The sequence below is a fragment of the Lissotriton helveticus genome, chromosome 1_1 (assembly GCF_964261635.1).
Source record: "Lissotriton helveticus chromosome 1_1, aLisHel1.1, whole genome shotgun sequence".
NCBI lineage: Eukaryota > Metazoa > Chordata > Amphibia > Caudata > Salamandridae > Lissotriton > Lissotriton helveticus.
The window spans coordinates 1,362,903,186-1,362,921,509 of record NC_136057.1 but is presented as its reverse complement, the minus strand read 5'-3'; the positions used below and the strand labels follow the sequence as shown (position 1 = coordinate 1,362,921,509).

At 47.0% G+C, this 18,324-nt stretch overlaps 1 protein-coding gene across 2 annotated transcripts in view; it reads left to right on the top strand.

The window, feature by feature from the left end:
* Nucleotides 1-476: 476 nt before the first annotated feature.
* MGAT3 (beta-1,4-mannosyl-glycoprotein 4-beta-N-acetylglucosaminyltransferase) overlaps nt 477-18,324 on the top strand; it is a 98,317-nt gene continuing 80,469 nt past the window's right edge. The window contains exon 1 of one of the 2 annotated variants that reach the window (XM_078683454.1): nt 477-594. The gene's annotated coding sequence lies outside the window, so the exon portion shown is untranslated. Of the gene's footprint in view, nt 595-871; nt 1,813-18,324 lie in introns of those variants that run through there. The other variant, XM_078683448.1, reaches the window with a different exon arrangement.

Genomic DNA, 18,324 nt, shown 5'->3' with positions numbered 1-18,324 from the left:
GGGTAAGCTGTAGCAAATGGGAGAGGGAGAAGCGAGCTGACAGTAGTTTACTTGATCCCAAATTGGGACTACAAGTCCCAGCATTCAAAGAAAACACCTGGACTGAAGGAGCTGCTCCCTCGTGAATTTGGGAAACTTGAGAGCTCTGCACCATCCCAGGGAGGCAGCAAGAACTCTAGCTCTCGTCCCAGTGTATTTCCCTTCGCAATGCTTGTCTAGCGTCGGATAAAGACACATGTATAGCGCATGTTTGCAGGAGCCAGCCTGTGCTCACAGTCTCACCTACCCCCCTCACAATGACCCCTAGCGCTTCCTCTGCTCCTCACACCGCCCAGAGGACCCGTCACCATGAAAACAGGACTACAAGCGCCAGAAGGCAAGAAACGGAGCAGGCCCGGCAGACAGACGGCACCTGACAGGGACAACTCAGAAGCCTCTGCACTGTCCGTCTCCGGTCTCCAACCCTGCCCTCTCGCCAGCTTTGTGTGGCTTCCCTCGATTGTCCTGGCAGGGGATGGCGCTGGGGGAGCCTAAGTAGAACTGGATACCCCGTGGAACAGAGACACCCCCCACCCACCTTTTCAATCCGAAGAGGTGAGACACAGCGCCTCTAACTGTCTATTGGTGGTGGTCGAGGGGTTACTGCTTTTATTAAATCCGTTCTTCTCGTGTGGGGGGCGGAGATGGGCCATGGTGGGCGCAGGGGACCCCCTCACGGAGCCTGTGCCCCCCAACAGCCCGGCTTCTCTCGTCTCCTCTGCGAAGGCAGGAGTCACATTGCACCGGGATATTTTTGCAGCCTACTTGATAGGAGATGGGGGAGGAAGGGGGGCTCGGGGGCGGGGCCTGCCGGCCCAGCAGCATAATGGTGTGCTCGGAGGGGAGGGAGAGACCACTGCAGAGAAAAACGCAGGCGGAGGGGCAAAGTAAGAGACCGCTGGAGGAAGAGACTGGCACGCAGAAGGGCTGGAGAGAGAGAAGTCGGCTTCACGGCAGAGAAGAGACGGCTGGAGGGAGAGCCAGACCTCGGAGATACGAGCGCCGCTGGGTGCCCGGGGGGGACTCCGGGAACGGAAAGAGACGACGCTGCAGAAAGGAGATCCGAGGGGAGACAGAAACACTGCAGGGAAGAGACTGCCGGCGAGAGGGATTCTGAATGGGGAGGCGGAAGCACTGGACAGAGGAGAGCGAGTGCTGCAAGAGGAGGTGTCAAGAGCACCGGGGGAACCGATAAGCACCGCGGGGAAGGGACTGCTTCAAGAGACAAGCGCTGGAGGGAAGAGAGCGAGGAGCGAGATTTCCACCACGGGAGAGAGGTACAGCCCGGAGAGATCACGGCGCTGCAGAGGAGACACGGTCCAAATATACACCCCGGATAAACACAGCAGAGGGACACGAACATGAGGGTTATAATAAGATACAGGAACGAGTGAGGGAGAGCGTGTCGAGAGAGCGGAGAAGAAGAAGAGTCAATATCCTCGAACGAGGAATCCGGCAGCAGAATCAGAGAGCGGATGAGATAAGAGCCATCCATGAGAGAGCGAGGAAGAGAGGGCCACCGGCGAGCGCCACAAGAGACCGCTCAATTAAGAGGCATCGAGGGGAAGAGAGCGCTCGGAGCCCCCGGGGGCGCTGCTGCCATCGACCTCTGCATCCATCGGGAGGTCTCCGCGCCTGCGTACCCGGGAGCACTTCCGGACCCCCCGAGCTGGCGAGGATGGCGCCGGGGTGGACGCCGCAGCCTGGCAGGGCCCCGGGACTCCCACCCCCTCTCTTTGCCGCCGTGACGCCCCGGCTGTGAGCGAGCGATGGGTGAGTACCGCGGCTAGAAGCGCGCCTGGGCCATCGCCCCCCGGAGCAATGCGGCGGGGGGGGGGGGGGGTGCGGGGCACGATGACCTCCGGGCGTCTGCTTCTTGCACCGCTGGGGAGGGCATCAGCATCTGAGCCCGCATCACACTGATACAGAGTGCCAACACTGCCCAGCGCGCACCCCACCCGCATCCCTCTTTTCCAAAATGACCTTTAATTTTGCTGAGTCTTAAAAAGCCTCACAGGGGATGCTTGTAGCTGCCCCGGGGTTTGTGGAGACAGGGACCCTCTCCACGCCGCCGTGCTCGCCCCCCTACGAAGCCCGAACCAATACTGGGTCGAAAATGATCTTTATGTCTGACGTCCTTACTACAACGCATCTGCGTGAATTGGACGCTGACGCGGTGTAAGTGCTGGTCTTGTAGCCCGCGCTGTACCAGGCCCTGCATGGAGGGGTTTCAGCACACACCGAGAGGGTTGTCCGTGAACGGGGCCGCGGGTCGCCACAGCTGCCCGGGCCCTAGACACCGCGTCTGTTTGTTTTTTACTGCATCGCAACAACACACGTTCCCATACATCTTTGTATAGCAATTAATGTAAACTGTTTACGTTGCCTCGCCCCAACCGCAAGCCCAACATATCTTACTAAAAGAGTATGATTTTCGCGGTGTATTTTAGCGGGACTTGCAGAAATGGGCTTCTTTCGCCACTATAGTCACGTTTATAACATGACGTCATTCTCCCACCTGCTTTAGCCAATACGAGCACCATATCTTTGCAGGCTCGAGAAGCGGCGTTTTTGCTTGCTCTAAAACAGGTCTGTTGTAGTTGCCCTCGGGGCTACCTACCACTAGGTCAAATGGTTCTGGCGACGGCTGTCAGGCGGGTCGCATTCTTCGCACTTTTCACAAACCGTAACCACAACCGTCCCTACTGGAAACGGAAAGCAGTTTTCTTTTGGTTATTTTTTCCATAGCGCCTAATAGGTTAACTGTAGTTTACATGTTTCCTCTCTCAATGTGTCAGCAAGTTCTATTTAAATCATCATATTAACGCACACCGTTTTTTCAGAGGGATTTTCATCCTAGGATTCACATTTTTCATTTATTTTTGTCCTTTATGCTCCGAGAGGCCTTTCAGTTCCCACAAGGTGCTATGTAAAGGGCCGGATGCTGGCGTCACTATGGTGACGAGAAGCCTGGTGCCTACGAGGCTGTACATTCGTAGTGCGGGCAGGAGTATAGATGGGCTTTAGGGGCCGCTAAAACGACCCCACCCCCCATATTCGTGTGGAGCGGACGGGAGGAGATGGGACTGCCCACCCTACCCAGCAGGCCTGCATGACACAGCACTTGTGTTAGTAGGTGTGTATGGCAGAGGGGTGGGTGCATTTCTTGGAAGGGCGACTAGGAACTCTGCCTGGGCTGGCAGGGGAAGAGCGAAATTTGAAGCCCCCTTAGTGGGGGCTAAAAACAGTTGGCTTAGTGAATGAATGCACCGGCTAGATTGAAATGTGCACGTGGGCGTGTGTGTGGGGGGTATTGCTGAGACATCTACAGGTCACACGTTTCAATCCTGGAAAAATGGCGGGATTGGTTGGTATGGAACACAATACATTTTGATTAGGGTCAGAGGCCAAGGTTTAAAGACTAAACGGGATATCAAGCCCCTCAAAACAATAGCCAATATACAACATATAGCCCGTAGTCTAGTTATGGAGAGCAAAAATTGCAAAAAACAAACCAAGACTTCTCAAAAAAATACAACAAATTTGTATGGATTCCCATCGCTCACCTAGCCAGGTGACATGCTTCATCATCTGGGTCTCCTTTAACAGGGCTAGCACTCCACCCTAATGATGGAGGAGCCCAAGGATGTTTTCAAAAGTTTGTAAAAACAGATGTGAGCAGATGTTAATTGTGGAGTGTATGGGAAAATAGTGCAGTGCAAAAGTGTAAAGTGAATACTAAAATTGAAGCGTAATCCGACTCCTATTTTATTCTTGTCTGATACGTACAATGATTAAAAACAGTGCAGGAGGACAGTTTTAATAAATAGCCATCCATAAGTATATATTGGTCAACATGTTTCAGCACTAAACGGTGAGAAGGATACCACGTGCTTTCATCAGGACATTGAAGATATTAACTGCTACTGCAAACAGTGAAAAAATGATAAAATAAAGGATACACTGTGACACAAACTTATCACAGTCAGGATTCACTCAACCTCTTGGAGAATCTATAAAAGAGACAAGAGGTTTGAACATAAAAAGTCTTGGAAAGAAAAAAGCAATTATGCCTTCAGAAAACTATGTGGCTTCAACTAGCCATCCAGTATGCCCTCATTGTGGGTTTAAACAAGTCATCCCCCTTACCTCAAGAGTATGGAGGAGAGGCCTCACCCCACCTGGCAACAAGCTCAGGGCAAAGGAGGCACCGCTCTAGGGAGAAAACACATAACACCAAACATGACTTTAGTTGGTGAGTTATTCTTCCTACACATTAAAAACACAAAGCTAGCTGCCCACGAAACCTGTAAGAGCCCTCATCGCTCGAACCAACTCACTCATAGCTTATTTAAAAAACCCTCATATGGATAACGGGGTATAACACCTTAAATAGTATAAGCACACCAAGTGTGTATAGTGCTATATACAAGGTCAAGGTATTCATTTTCTTATCTTTTCTGTTCTCAAATCCAGGCATTCAATCCTGATGTTCTCGGTATTCAGATCTAGGTCTAGGTATTGGTTTTCTTATCTTTTCTGTACTCAGAAAACAGACCTTCAATCTCAACCCTGATGTTCTCAGTGTTTACATGGAACAACAAATTCCCCGCACTTCTTAACGTGACAGGGGCATCTTAAACATCTAGTTACGGCAGCACACCTACTCATTGTGAAAGCTAACAGCCTAGCTCTGTATATGCGCCAAACCTGAAGTGGAATGAACCTTTGTCCACATTCCTGGCATAACTAAGGCATCTTAAAAAACAGTCATAGCGATGCGCTTAAGCAAGGACACTCAAAACATAGTGGTGTCCCCACGGGCTTTCTGGTTTCGTGGGCAACTAGCTTTGTGTTTTTAATGTGTAGGAAGAATAACTCACCAACTAAAGTCATGTTTGGTGTTATGTGTTTTCTCCCTAGAGCGGTGCCTCCTTTGCCCTGAGCTTGTTGCCAGGTGGGGTGAGGCCTCTCCTCCATACTCTTGAGGTAAGGGGGATGACTTGTTTAAACCCACAGTGAGGGCATATTGGATGGCTAGTTGAAGCCACATAGTTTTCTGAAGGCATAATTGCTTTTTTCTTTCCAAGACTTTTTATGTACAAACCTCTTGTCTCTTTTGTAGATTCTCCAAGAGGTTGAGTGAATCCTGACTGTGATAAGTTTGTGTCACAGTGTATCCTTTATTTTATCATTTTTTCACTGTTTGCAGTAGCAGTTAATATCTTCAATGTCCTGATGAAAGCACGTGGTATCCTTCTCACCGTTTAGTGCTGAAACATGTTGACCAATATATACTTATGGATGGCTATTTATTAAAACTGTCCTCCTGCACTGTTTTTAATCATTGTACGAATCAGACAAGAATAAAATAGGAGTCTGATTACGCTTCAATTTTAGTATTCACTTTAAACTTTTGCACTGTACTATTTTCCCATACACTCCACAATTAACATCTGCTCACATCTGTTTTTACAAACTTTTGAAAACATCCTTGGGCTCCTCCATCATTAGGGTGGAGTGCTAGCCCTGTTAAAGGAGACCCAGATGATGAAGCATGTCACCTGGCTAGGTGAGCGATGGGAATCCATACAAATTTGTTGTATTTTTTTGAGAAGTCTTGGTTTGTTTTTTGCAATTTTTGCTCTTCATAACTAGTCTACGGGCTATATATTGTATATTGGAGATTGGTTGGTATACCTGCCCCTGCCTGCTGCAGAGCTGTTTGGGGCACAGTCCCTGTCCTTGTAAAGTGGCCCAGTGTACTGATGTACCAGCTGCAGTGGTTTGTATGTATGGCAGCTGCAGTGGTTTGTGTGTATGGCTGGTGAAAGGTTGCAATCTCAAATGATATGTCGCAAAGAGTTCATGCGCCTTTTGCAGTGAATTTTGTGTACAAGTAAAATAACACTCAAACCCCAGTTAAAAAAACAAAAAGGGTTCAGGGGTTATTAAACGTATTACACAGATGTATGTGTAATCCGTGGGCCACAGGTAGGATCCAAATACGACAGCACTGTGGGTTGCTGTGCCCACTTTGTGTCTTGCGCATCACAGGCTCAGATACCAGGGAGTTTGCCCGGATGCACCTGTTTCTCATGTGCAATGTGTGCTCGCTTCAGTTCGAGGGATCACCGCAAACACAATGTAACGCAACTCAAGTAAGGTAGCTCAGTGAGCTGCTGAGTCTGTTAGAAGTCACTTTAATGGGGCCACTCATCTATCAACTAGAAGGAGTTTTCCTTCACTAAAACATAATATATGTCTTACACTCCTTGGAGAAAAGGGCAGCTGTGGGTGCTCCTGCACTCGCAGAACAGTTGCAAAAAGAACAGTTGATGGACAGAATGCTGAACAACATTCACCCCAGTACAGAGATCTGGTCCTAAATCCAACGTTTTTTTGCTCACCATGCCTTTCCAGTTTAAACCCAGCCATATGCAAATCAGTCTTGACCCTGTGCCTCATGGGAACAGTCCAGCCCGAACTCCCAGGTTATGTCCTCCCTGGACCGGAAATAAGCATTATGGGACCGGTTTTGGGGTATCACTCTCTCATCAGCCAAGCTAGCTTGACTCCGGAACGGAGAGCACAGGGCCCACATCTGGGCATGGGACTCTGAGAACAGGCCGCGTACTAGATACTCGTAGTCAACCAGAAGCAGGGCCGGTGTCATGGGCAGAGTCACTAAAATTATGCGACGGGGCAGGGCCAAATTATGTGGCAGGGTTGACTAAATTATGCAGGAGTGAAAGGCAAATTATGCAACATGGCACAACACGTTTTCTGATGTTCATTATTTTGTCATTTTTACATTTAACACTGCCTGGGCATTGGTTAAACCTCGTTGGTACCAGTTAGACACCCAACCGTAGCAAAAAGCAACACCAAGGTGACCAGTCAACCTTAGCAAAGGGCCTCCCACTGCACAGCAATATGTGTCCCTGCGTTTGTAGGCGTTTTTTAACCGTTTTAGCTGGAACCAATTTTTTTTGTTAAAATGTGCAGATTATGTGGCAGATGATGTATAATACGGCAAATCCATAATTATGTGAAAAACACAGCGGCCACCCAGAGCAATCATCGTTCAGTGAGCTTCTCGTGCCTCTGGGCCTCGGTTCCAATGCACCGGCTGCACCAATGGAAGCTACGCCCCTGTAGTTAATGCACTTTAGATTTTTACAATGCAAATGTTTTTAATTATTTAATTGCTCTATTTTTATGGTTTTGAGTAACCACAAATACATTTATTCATTCATTCATTCATTCCCTGTAGTTAACATAAGACCAAGCTCGACCACCACCCAGAGTATTCTTTATATGGGGTTGTTTGTATCTCTCTCACCCTACATTTTCCCCAGCAGTTCTGACTTCTAGAAAAGAAGAACTATAGAGCATGCTACCGCACCCTCTTCCATTTCCTGTTTTTAGTTCTGATTCTGAGGAGGGGGTGTGTTGAAGGAAATGTGTCTATTCATAACTCGCTTATGTGTGTGTTCGCATGCGCACACTAACATATACGCAACGCATCCCTGCACTTTTGCCAAGCGAGTCGTTACGAAATCCCTGGAGTTGGCGTGAAGCAGTCACGAGCTTGTTACTCTGAAATATCGACTCCCACTCCGTGTAGCTGGCTGTGGACCAGGAAGCTGGTGCATCTTTTCTTCAGAAATTGGATGCAGGTTTAAATGGGCCGGTACTGACAGGGACAGAGTACCTGCACTTCTTAACCTTCAAAGGGAGAGTATCAGCACTTCTCAGCAGCAATTCTTTTAATGGGAGGCTACCAGCACTTCTTAGTACCAAACAGGTTCTCTGGGATTATTGAGTGTCTGCACTTCTGTATTTCCGTTTCAAGCACTGATACTGTACAGGTGCATTGTCTGAAATCAGTGTGTTTCTGGACTGTATCCGTGCAGGTGTGGTACTGTCCCCGTGATAGTGGCTTAGTAAACTAATACATCCACTGTAGGGGCCAGTGTTCGACCTCATGGTCACAGGTTCAAATCCCGGCAGCTCCTCTCAGCCTTTCATCCTTCTGAGGTCGATAAAATGAGTACCATCGAGTTATGTAACAATGAACATCTGTTATTCAGCGCCAAGATATCCTTGGGTGAAAGTGCGCTTTATAAATACACGCTATGTTATGAAGTTTGGCACCCTGTTTTTAGGACAACCTACTGTCACTACTGAGTGAGGTGGCTACATAAGCCTTCCGCAAGGAGGTTTATTGCAAGCCCCGCAAAGATGAGCATAGTCGACCACTATTATGCTGTGAATTGGCGTTACCAAAATACTGGGGGGTACTCTGGCCAGTCACTGGCTCCCAATGATATGCACCACAACTGGTCGATTCTGAAGCCGAATACAGGTGCGTGGCATAAAAATACTACCCCATGGCCCGATTACATTTGGCCTGGAAGGTGCAATATATTTATTACACCTGATATATATTCCATCTCAGCCTGGATCAAAATGTATTAATTGAGGTAAATTTGAACCAGATTACAATTAATGCCCTCAAAATGGGCTATAACATGCCAATTTTGGTGCTTACCTCACCAAAAAAATGCATGTCCCATTATTTACGAGGTAAATCTACTTCTGGTAAATTTCGGCAGGGTTAAACTAATAAAATGTATCAGGAACTTTGGGGACTGTGGTTGTGGGGGGGCAGTGGGGGTTCTTTTAACTTTACCCGTGTAGGGTAAGAGGAGCCAGTGCATATATGGCAATTACCGTAATCGTGGCTTATGAGTGTTCCCTATCAGCATTTATTTTCATACAATCATTGATGATGGGGTGTCTAACTTCACTTTCCCGAATGAAGCCGCACAAGCAGATTTAATTGTAATGTAGCATTTGTACAGTGTTTACTACACCAATTTGGGGCACTCGTGCACCTCCGCACTTAGGTAGGGAGCTACGTTGTGTCGGGTTTGTGGTTGGAAGGGTATCACTTTATGGGACGCTGCGCCTAGTGGGTGAGGGTGTATGAGCGACAGATGTGCAAATTATAATTGTAATAAGGACTGAAGCGCCAGCCCAGTCATAGTGGTGCAGGATGTTGTGTGCGCAGATGCCAAAAAACAAGGCCTGGTAATCCATATGGCAACATGTGCCAGGCAGAGATGGTGTCAAATGAATTCCAAAAGGGCCTGAATGGAAATTGGTGACATAAGCATTGACCATGTACCGTTTTATTTTATTATTAATATTATTATTATTATTATTTTCAGTTCCCAGGTAGGTACCGGCCTATGGGATCCACTCCTTTTAGGGGCCCGCGCAATGGATCAAAGTAATATTGATTTTATCTTGAAAGAAAATTACAATCAAGATTCAAGATTCAAAAGTACTTTATTCGGTTAAAAAGGGAAAATAACCATAAAAGTAGCATGTAAGGTGCAATTTACAAAAGGTAGAGTAAGTATTTTTCCTTTAAAATCACAAAATAAGAAAAACAACAAAATTAAATCCATATCAGCAATATTAAATTCATATACACAATAAAAGAGATCAATCCATTTGCATTGATTTACGACATTTAAAAGCCAATTTTAAAAATTCTGCAATAGAGGCAACCATAAAAACAGTATCCATTTTCTGGCACTCTGTAAACGCTAGGCGGCATCTGTAAACATTTAGATCTTTAAGAATAGGAATGATAAGTTTCTTTCGGGGAAAGGTATAAAATTTACAAAAAAATAAAATATGTATATCCGATTGTTGGGAAACATCATCGCATGGACAGAAACATAAGTCCTTCAGCCAACAATTCATCACGGGGAATGATAGTGTCCTAAAAACTATATTCAATCTAAATCGGGTCAAAAGGTACCGTTCATGATTAGACATATACAGTGAAAGATATGGCTGCAAATTCTCTCCACATATAATATCCTGGTGGGCAGAGACAGTCTTTTTTCTTGCCTCCTTTATATTTCTCTTTTCCTTGAGATAGGTCATACACAAATATTTCAAATCGCTTCTGGATATACATTCCATTGATTGTGGATCCTCAAAGTATTGGGGGCAACTTATTTTTTCAAGAAAGTCTCTGACATAGCCTATCCATTTGTAATCCCTGATATTGTCCAATACCATGATGTCCTTAAAAATGGCACGATTAACAACACATTCTTCATTTGTCCAGACCCTATGCCAAAGAAGAACTGGCTGAATTCTAATAATGTCGGTGACATAAGATATTCCCAATTCAACATGGCATATCATTGTTGCAGTACTTTGGGGTACAGACAATATGTGACATAAAAACTTATTTTCCAGGATTTGAATTGGGGTGATGTTTGAATAACCCCATAATCCTGCCCCGTAGATGGCTACAGATATACAAGTCGCATTATAAACGGTTAAAATCTCTTTTATGGGTTTTTTACCTAATTTTTTCATAAAACATTTTAGGGCCATAATGGTCTTAGAGAATAACAGAGATCTGGCATGAATTGCTGTGGTCCATGAGCCGCTTTCATGAAACAGTATCCCTAGATAAGGGAAGGTGGGGGTCCTTTCTAAGGGATTGGAGTTCACAAAGATTTGCTTCACATGCTTGTTTGTTCTGGACCCGCAGTACATAGATAAAGTTTTAGAACAATTGATTCTCAAATCTAAGTCAAGCATAAAGGTGTTAAAGGCTGTAACCAAACTTTGTAAAGCCATTGGGGTGCGCGCCATTAGGACAGCATCATCGGCGTACATCAGTGCAGGGACAGGCCTACCTCTCACCATAGGCATGTCCCTGCCCTCCTGCACGAGATGCTTTTCCATTCCATTTATGTACAGCAGAAATAGGAAGGGGGCTAAGACGCACCCTTGGCGCACACCCCGACCGATCCCAAATTGTCTACTGCACTCACCATTTTTCCCAAATCTGACACTGGCAGTGGCCCCAGAATACAGCTCTCTCAGAAAACATATAATGGCATTGTCTACTCCCAAGTCAGCCATAATTGACCATAACTTAATGTGTGACACACAGTCAAAGGCTGATGATAGGTCAACAAATGTGAGGTATAGACGTTGTTTTTTGACCTTTATATACTTCTGCTGCAAGGTAAAGAGATTCAAGCCTTGCTCTATAGTCCCTAGGCCCTTTTGGAACCCAAATTGAAAGTCACTTAACACCCCAGTTTCATTGGCCCAGCTTTGTAGTTTAGCTAAAATCACTCTTCCCAAAATTTTTATAGAAGAGTCCAATAGGGAGATTGGCCTATAGCATGTACAACTTAGCCTGTCCCCTTTCTTGAATATTGGGACTATTGTTGATGTAAACCAGGTGGGTATTGGGCTGTTTGCCAGGACGGCATTAAAGAGCTGAACTAACAGTGGCCCCCATAATTCGATGTTAGCCTTATAGAGGTCAGCTGGTATACCGTCTGGTCCTGCTGCTTTGCCCCCCTTGGTCGCCTTTAAGCTTGCTGTAACTTCAGGAAGGGTTACAGTCAGGGTTCTAGACATGTCTAGATTTAGCAGCCCCATCTCCTGGCCTACTTCCGAGGTTAGTTCCACAGCCATATAAAGGGAGGAAAAATGGGCCACCCACTCATCTTCTGAGATGGCAATTTCCATGCGTGCTTTTTGTTCATATAGGAGGGGGGTGTTAATAGCCCTCCAAAAAGCAGCCGGATCCTTCGATTTTGATGCGTCGCATAGGTTATCCCATGCCTCCCTTTTTATCGAGGTCTTCCTCTCCCTTAATGCTAGGTTATAGTCCTTTCTTGCAATTCTAATTTGGTTTACGTCCTTTGGTCTATTATGAATTGCATATCTAAGCTTTGTTAAGGCTCTAGTGCACTTCCTATCAAACCATTTCCTATTGGACTTTAGGGAATTTTTCCTATTAACCCACAGTGCTTCCTTAATTTTACTAGAAATAATGCTAAAATGGGTTATTATTTCACATTTCTCTGCATGTTCATCTAGACAGATGGAGAAGCTACTCATGCAGTTAGTCAGTATTTTTTGCAGAAAATCATCTGGGACCAGTCTGCTCCATTTAAGGTTGTAACCATTTTGAGCACCCACCCTTACATCCTGGACCATTTGGTTCTGACATTCTCTAATGTCAGCTACGGTAAATAAATTTTCCATTTTTAATACCTGTGGCAGATGATCACTCAATGGTAAATCCATGATGTTTGCTCTAATCAATCTGTTTGCAGAGCTAAGTGTGCATAAGCTAAAATCAATAATGGTTGAAGCCCCCCGCCCAACAAAGGTTGGGGCAAACATCGTTGTGTGGTGTGCTAATTCATTTACAAAGCCGAGGTTAAAGTTAAAAATCATTTCATTCAGTAAGTCGCCTAGTAGGGTGTGTTCAAAATGCGTCAAATTGACGTCTTGTTCCAGCATTAGACCACAAATACCCTTTTGGCCCTTTTTGCAGAGAGTACAATTAAAATCACCCCCCCCATAATAACATAACTTCCGCCCTCTTACTCTTGTCAAATTCATTTTGCATTTCTAGGGCTAGTGTGTCAAGTACATCCTTAATCATGCTATCTGAACAGTTATTATAGAAATTAAAAAGAACCATCTTTGGACCCTTCCTTGTGTATATCACAATTTTTTGGTAATAGCTGGATCCAGGGGAAAAAACTATTTTATCATATACTAAAAGATTAGATATGTATACAATCAACCCCCCCTTGGGTCTTCCGTATATTCCGCCCACCGCAGGGGTAAAGTATGTCTTGTAGCCATTAAGGTGTATCGGCGTGGTAGCCCAAGTTTCTTGAAGGGCTAATATTCCCACGTCGGTAATAGCCTCATCCCAGCTTGGATTTGTAATCTTTTGTTTTAACCCAGCCACGTTCCAAAATAATACCGTACAGGAATCTTTATCCACAGAAGACGCATCTACAGTATCCCCTAAACTGTTGGCCTGGCTCTCTTGTATGAGCTCATTCCCCCCCTGTATTTCTGTGGATTCCTCATCCCCCAGACAGCTTGTGGAATCCAAGACTGCGAGATTAATAGGTAACCGATCATCTACCTTAATCTTGGGGAGTCAGTCCACTGCTTCCAAGCAGTCAAATCGATTATAACATGGGAAAAACGGGGGAATTTGGGCATTGCCTATCCATCTTGGATCATAACCCTGTGGGTGAAAATAAGGAGGCCTGCCTTTGTGTTTCACAATATTCCAGCCATCATCATGCCTCCCATTCCGCAGTGTATTGTGGTAGTTGTTATCAGGGAACTGGCCAGTATTACCACCATGGCGTCGATTTTCCCTGGTCCAGCTCCACCTATTATCCGGCTGTTCACCCTCCGGGTAAAAATAGGATAATGGCCTGGCCACAACTGACAAACCGTAATTTCTTGGGGGCCTTGATGTAATAAATTCTGCGGTGCGGGGATTCTCAAAAGTTATTACCACACAGTCACCTTGTGACCTTTTTTTATTATTATTGTACCCCACCCAGGGAGCCCTTTCAACCATAAGGATATTGCTTTTGAAGGCCGGGGGGAGAGGATAGTTATCATTTAACCAATGTATTGTTTTATTTACTAGTCCCCCATTATTTTCATATGATTTATCAGCAGGTTGGGGTACTCCAGTAAGGACCACAACATATGTTGAGGCTTCTGGTGGTAAATGTATATTTCTACGTGTCTCCCTCTTTTCTTCATTAACTTTATCCTTAGAAGTTTGCGTGGGTGGCGCTGTTTGGTCAATTACGGTGAGATTTTTAGGTGTTGGTATAACTTTTGGAGGTGGGTTAGTAGTGAGTTTTGGAGGTGGAGTAGAGGTAGTTATTAAAGATAGATTGGTATTACCATCGCTTTTAGCGGCTGTGGGTGGTCTATTTGTAGTTGATTTCTTTTCAGGAACTTTATTGTTCAAATTAAAGCTAGGGGCACTAATATCTTTATGAATGTTAGACAAAATTCTTTCCAGACAGCGTAGCCTCACCTCGATAGGTTCTAAAAGAGTTTTTAGCATAGCATAGATGTTATTATTATCCATGCTTAGGCTACTACTGTCCTCATCCCCTTCAGCTTGATTATCAACTACCCCGCTTTGTTCCAGGATCTCCTCCAAGCTACTATCCAAGATGGTTTCATCTGGCAGACTTAGGGTTATACCCACACTTACACGTGGCCCACCTACGGTGTCATTAATAATGGGGTGAGCATCTAAATTGGTGCTCACATTCAAAGGAGTTGGAGGCAACTGAATAGGGGCATGAATTTTGCTAGGCTGGGCTTTTTTCCCATTTCGGGTAGTCATTTTAATGGGCTGTTGTTTAGTAATCTTTTGTTTAGGGATAGCCCCCTCCTTCCTCCCCCTTTCAATTAGGGTACTAACTGTATGTTCATTCTCTGTTACGGTCAGCCCGTTTTCCAGCAACAAGGAAAGATTTGGGGTTGCCTCCAAGCCTTCCTGCGATGCTGGTAAGTCACAACCCTGGTCCTTATGTACCATTACAATTGTTTTTGGATCGGATGCGCTGTTAGGTGTACGAGCATGTGCAATGTGGCCCAGAGAAGAACGCTTTGCCCTGGCTAAATCTTGGGACACCCTTCTGTCCATCAGTACGATCCCTTCATCAATGAGCGCATTTGTGCGTACTATAAAATCGTCCAAGGTACCAGTTAGTTTCTTTGCCCCCGCGGCTGCCATGCTTCTGGTCTCTGGATGGTTCATGACAAGACCGCTAAATAAACCACTATACAAGAGATAATATTTGCGCCCAATACCCAGTACTAATCGCGGTGCAAGGAGGGACTCAAGGACTCACAGGGGTATGCAATAACAAATTTAGCCAACTTACGCTTTTACAGTCTCGATGTCCTTTGGCTAATAACAAACGGGCAGGGTATCTAGCCCAGGCCAGGCTCCTCAGGCCTCTGAGGGCCTAAGAGGGCCCGCCCTTTGCCCGGGCTTAGCCCCGCGCTGTGTCCCGCTCGCGTCCCGCTACGCGATGGGGTTGATGGTGTTTTTATGCGCCTCCGGGCGCCTTTACCGTCGTCACTGTGAGCGCCCCCGCAAAGGCTCTTGGGGGTTGAAGTCCCCCCGCTCAGCGGCCGCTCTGGTGTAAGAAAGCGGCGGCGGGGGGGACTCGGCTCCGAACTCTGGCGTCTCTTGGTCTTTGTTCCCGGTCCCTGGCAGCACAGACACGGTGACAGCACACTCCTCTGGCAGGTCCGCAAAGTTCCGTTTTGGTCTCCCGCGGCGCTCCGGGGCCGCTGCTGTTTTATGCGCCTCCGGGCGCCTTTACCGTCGTCACTGTGAGCGCCCCCGCAAAGGCTCTTGGGGGTTGAAGTCCCCCCGCTCAGCGGCCGCTCTGGTGTAAGAAAGCGGCGGCGGGGGGGACTCGGCTCCGAACTCTGGCGTCTCTTGGTCTTTGTTCCCGGTCCCTGGCAGCACAGACACGGTGACAGCACACTCCTCTGGCAGGTCCGCAAAGTTCCGTTTTGGTCTCCCGCGGCGCTCCGGGGCCGCTGCTGTTTTATGCGCCTCCGGGCGCCTTTACCGTCGTCACTGTGAGCGCCCCCGCAAAGGCTCTTGGGGGTTGAAGTCCCCCCGCTCAGCGGCCGCTCTGGTGTAAGAAAGCGGCGGCGGGGGGGACTCGGCTCCGAACTCTGGCGTCTCTTGGTCTTTGTTCCCGGTCCCTGGCAGCACAGACACGGTGACAGCACACTCCTCTGGCAGGTCCGCAAAGTTCCGTTTTGGTCTCCCGCGGCGCTCCGGGGCCGCTGCTGTTTTATGCGCCTCCGGGCGCCTTTACCGTCGTCACTGTGAGCGCCCCCGCAAAGGCTCTTGGGGGTTGAAGTCCCCCCGCTCAGCGGCCGCTCTGGTGTAAGAAAGCGGCGGCGGGGGGGACTCGGCTCCGAACTCTGGCGTCTCTTGGTCTTTGTTCCCGGTCCCTGGCAGCACAGACACGGTGACAGCACACTCCTCTGGCAGGTCCGCAAAGTTCCGTTTTGGTCAAGCTTTCTTAAAGATATCCAAAAGACCGAAACAAATGAATCAACTCAAAGAAACCAAAACTTTACATTTAAGACTTCATAGAGAAAATACTGTATTAATGTAATGTACCCATGAACAACTTAAAGTGCATAAATCAGAGACATCAGATGCAAAAACGTTTGTTTCTTAAAATCTCATCTTTGGGCAGCTATCAATTTGGGGGGGAAATCTGGTGCATTGGATATTAGGAGATAATTTGCAAGAGTGGTCCCGAAATTTCGACTGCCTAAGGGTCCTCCACATGGTTTAATCCGGCATTGATTATTTTAATGGTGGCAATACTGCCTGCTGCTGAACAAGCGTACCCTGTGAAGAAGAAAGGAAGCAGAAGGACAATCTAGCATGGCCACTTGAGCAGAAGCTGCAGAACCTTCACAAGGTCCAGGATCCACATTCTACTGCTAGGCCAAAGAAAGCTGACATTTTGAGGAGGGGTGCGCGCCCCAAACTCCTCAAGCTCGCAGAGGATCCCACAGGCACTTACGCACAATTGGCATCCATACATGCCAATCGACTCGATTCGGACAGGAGAGTCCAAACATTTTTAAAGCCCAAAACAGCTCTGGTTTCAGCTGGCCCCCACCTAAAATTGCCTCTGCTTCCACGTCATTGAGTGGGAAAAAGAACCACCCGCTTTTTTTTCTTTTTCATAATCTCCCTCTTTGCATCTTCAAAATGTTGGTATGTATGGACATTGTGGCTTGGACCCTATCCAGACTGGCACCCTTCACATGTGTGTGTACACACATCATCATGATGCATACAAGTTAAAGTATTGTCTTCTACAGCTCCCCAATCCCCCCTTGCTTAAAACATTGGCAACGCCAGCAGGTAAGAAATCAAGACCTACTGGCTTTGCCACTGCTTGTTTGTATTTCTTGGAAGGTGGTGGTGTTTGCAGAAGCGCTCAGTAGCACACTAACTTAGGACCCTGCTCGAAAGTGTCACAAGTGATGCGTCTTGAACGTGACCACATAGTGTTGTTGTAGAACAGGTATGATTCAAATTCCCAGTGTCAGTTCATCACGGACATAGTGGAGTTTGCTGTCTTTACCGAGTGTTGGAGGAGCTGAAATAAACCTAGATAAGGTGTATTGTCAAGCTCTGTGTACTAAAATCTGGATCCAGTGCCAGTGGGCATGTGTTGCTCACCAGCTGGCTCTGGGACAGCAAGTACATTAAAAAAAAAAAAAAATTAGGGTTGAGTAATTCTCACATGGCATATCTATTAAGTATCGGAGGTATTGTTTTTTCATTTTGACCCCCCAGTGCATTTTGGTACACACAGCCTTCAAATTCACATTTTCATATTTTGTCACTGTGGACCATAATAGTGAGTTTCCTCCTTGTATGTTTTTCTCAGTCAATATTGTTGGGAGGTGACGGCAGACAGGGCCGGAGTGGGTACCCAAAGCAGTCCTGGAAGTTTTGTCGGACCAGCCCCCAGCGGAAGAGGGGGGGAGAGGTCAAGTGTGAAGCACCGCTGCTTTTCTTACTGGGGGCCGATATTGCAGCACCATTGCTAGACTGTCTCCCTGTGACAAAACCGTCCTGCACTGCTGCACAACCGATCCCCAGCCTTCCAGTCAGACGGGGAAACGCCTGATGCTCGCTACAGCCAGTTCGGTCCTAACTGCAGAGCGAAAATCCCCCTCCAGTAGAAGGGGTGAGGCCCCCGTGGCTGGAAACGCACCCAGTGACCAGGGGCAGGGAGCAAAGGTAGGGGGCCCGGAAGAGGGGGTCCGGGCGGGGCGGAGCGCGGAGGCCAGTGAAGAGGGGGGGGGGTCAGGGTGTTTGGAAGTGGAACAGAGCCGGAGGCCGCCAAATCCCCGCCAGGGGCCACTATTCAAATATGTATCCATCCTCAGAGGATTATTATATTAAGGATATATATTGGCGTGGTGGCCCCTGGGGTTTGGTGGCCCTGTGCAGGTGCACAGCTTGCACATGCCTAAGGCCGACCCTGCAGTGACTCATTGGAGGGGTTTGAGGAGTAAACCAAGCCAACCCATGTTTAATATTGGAATACAGCCATCCATCTTTTCACAGTGAGAGTGTAGGAACAGAGAGTAGGTGCAGATATTTTGGGGAGAAGGTGCATATATTTCTAGGGTATCTAAAATGCAGTATCAACCCCACATAGGGCACATCCACGTTTCACCAATCCATGAAGACCCAGTTAGGGGAGGAATGGTGATCCATACGATGAGGGGGTTGCTACAAACTCGCTCATCAGCCCTAACCTTTTCTCCAACCCTTAAGGAGCTCAGCTGCATAGTTTCTCA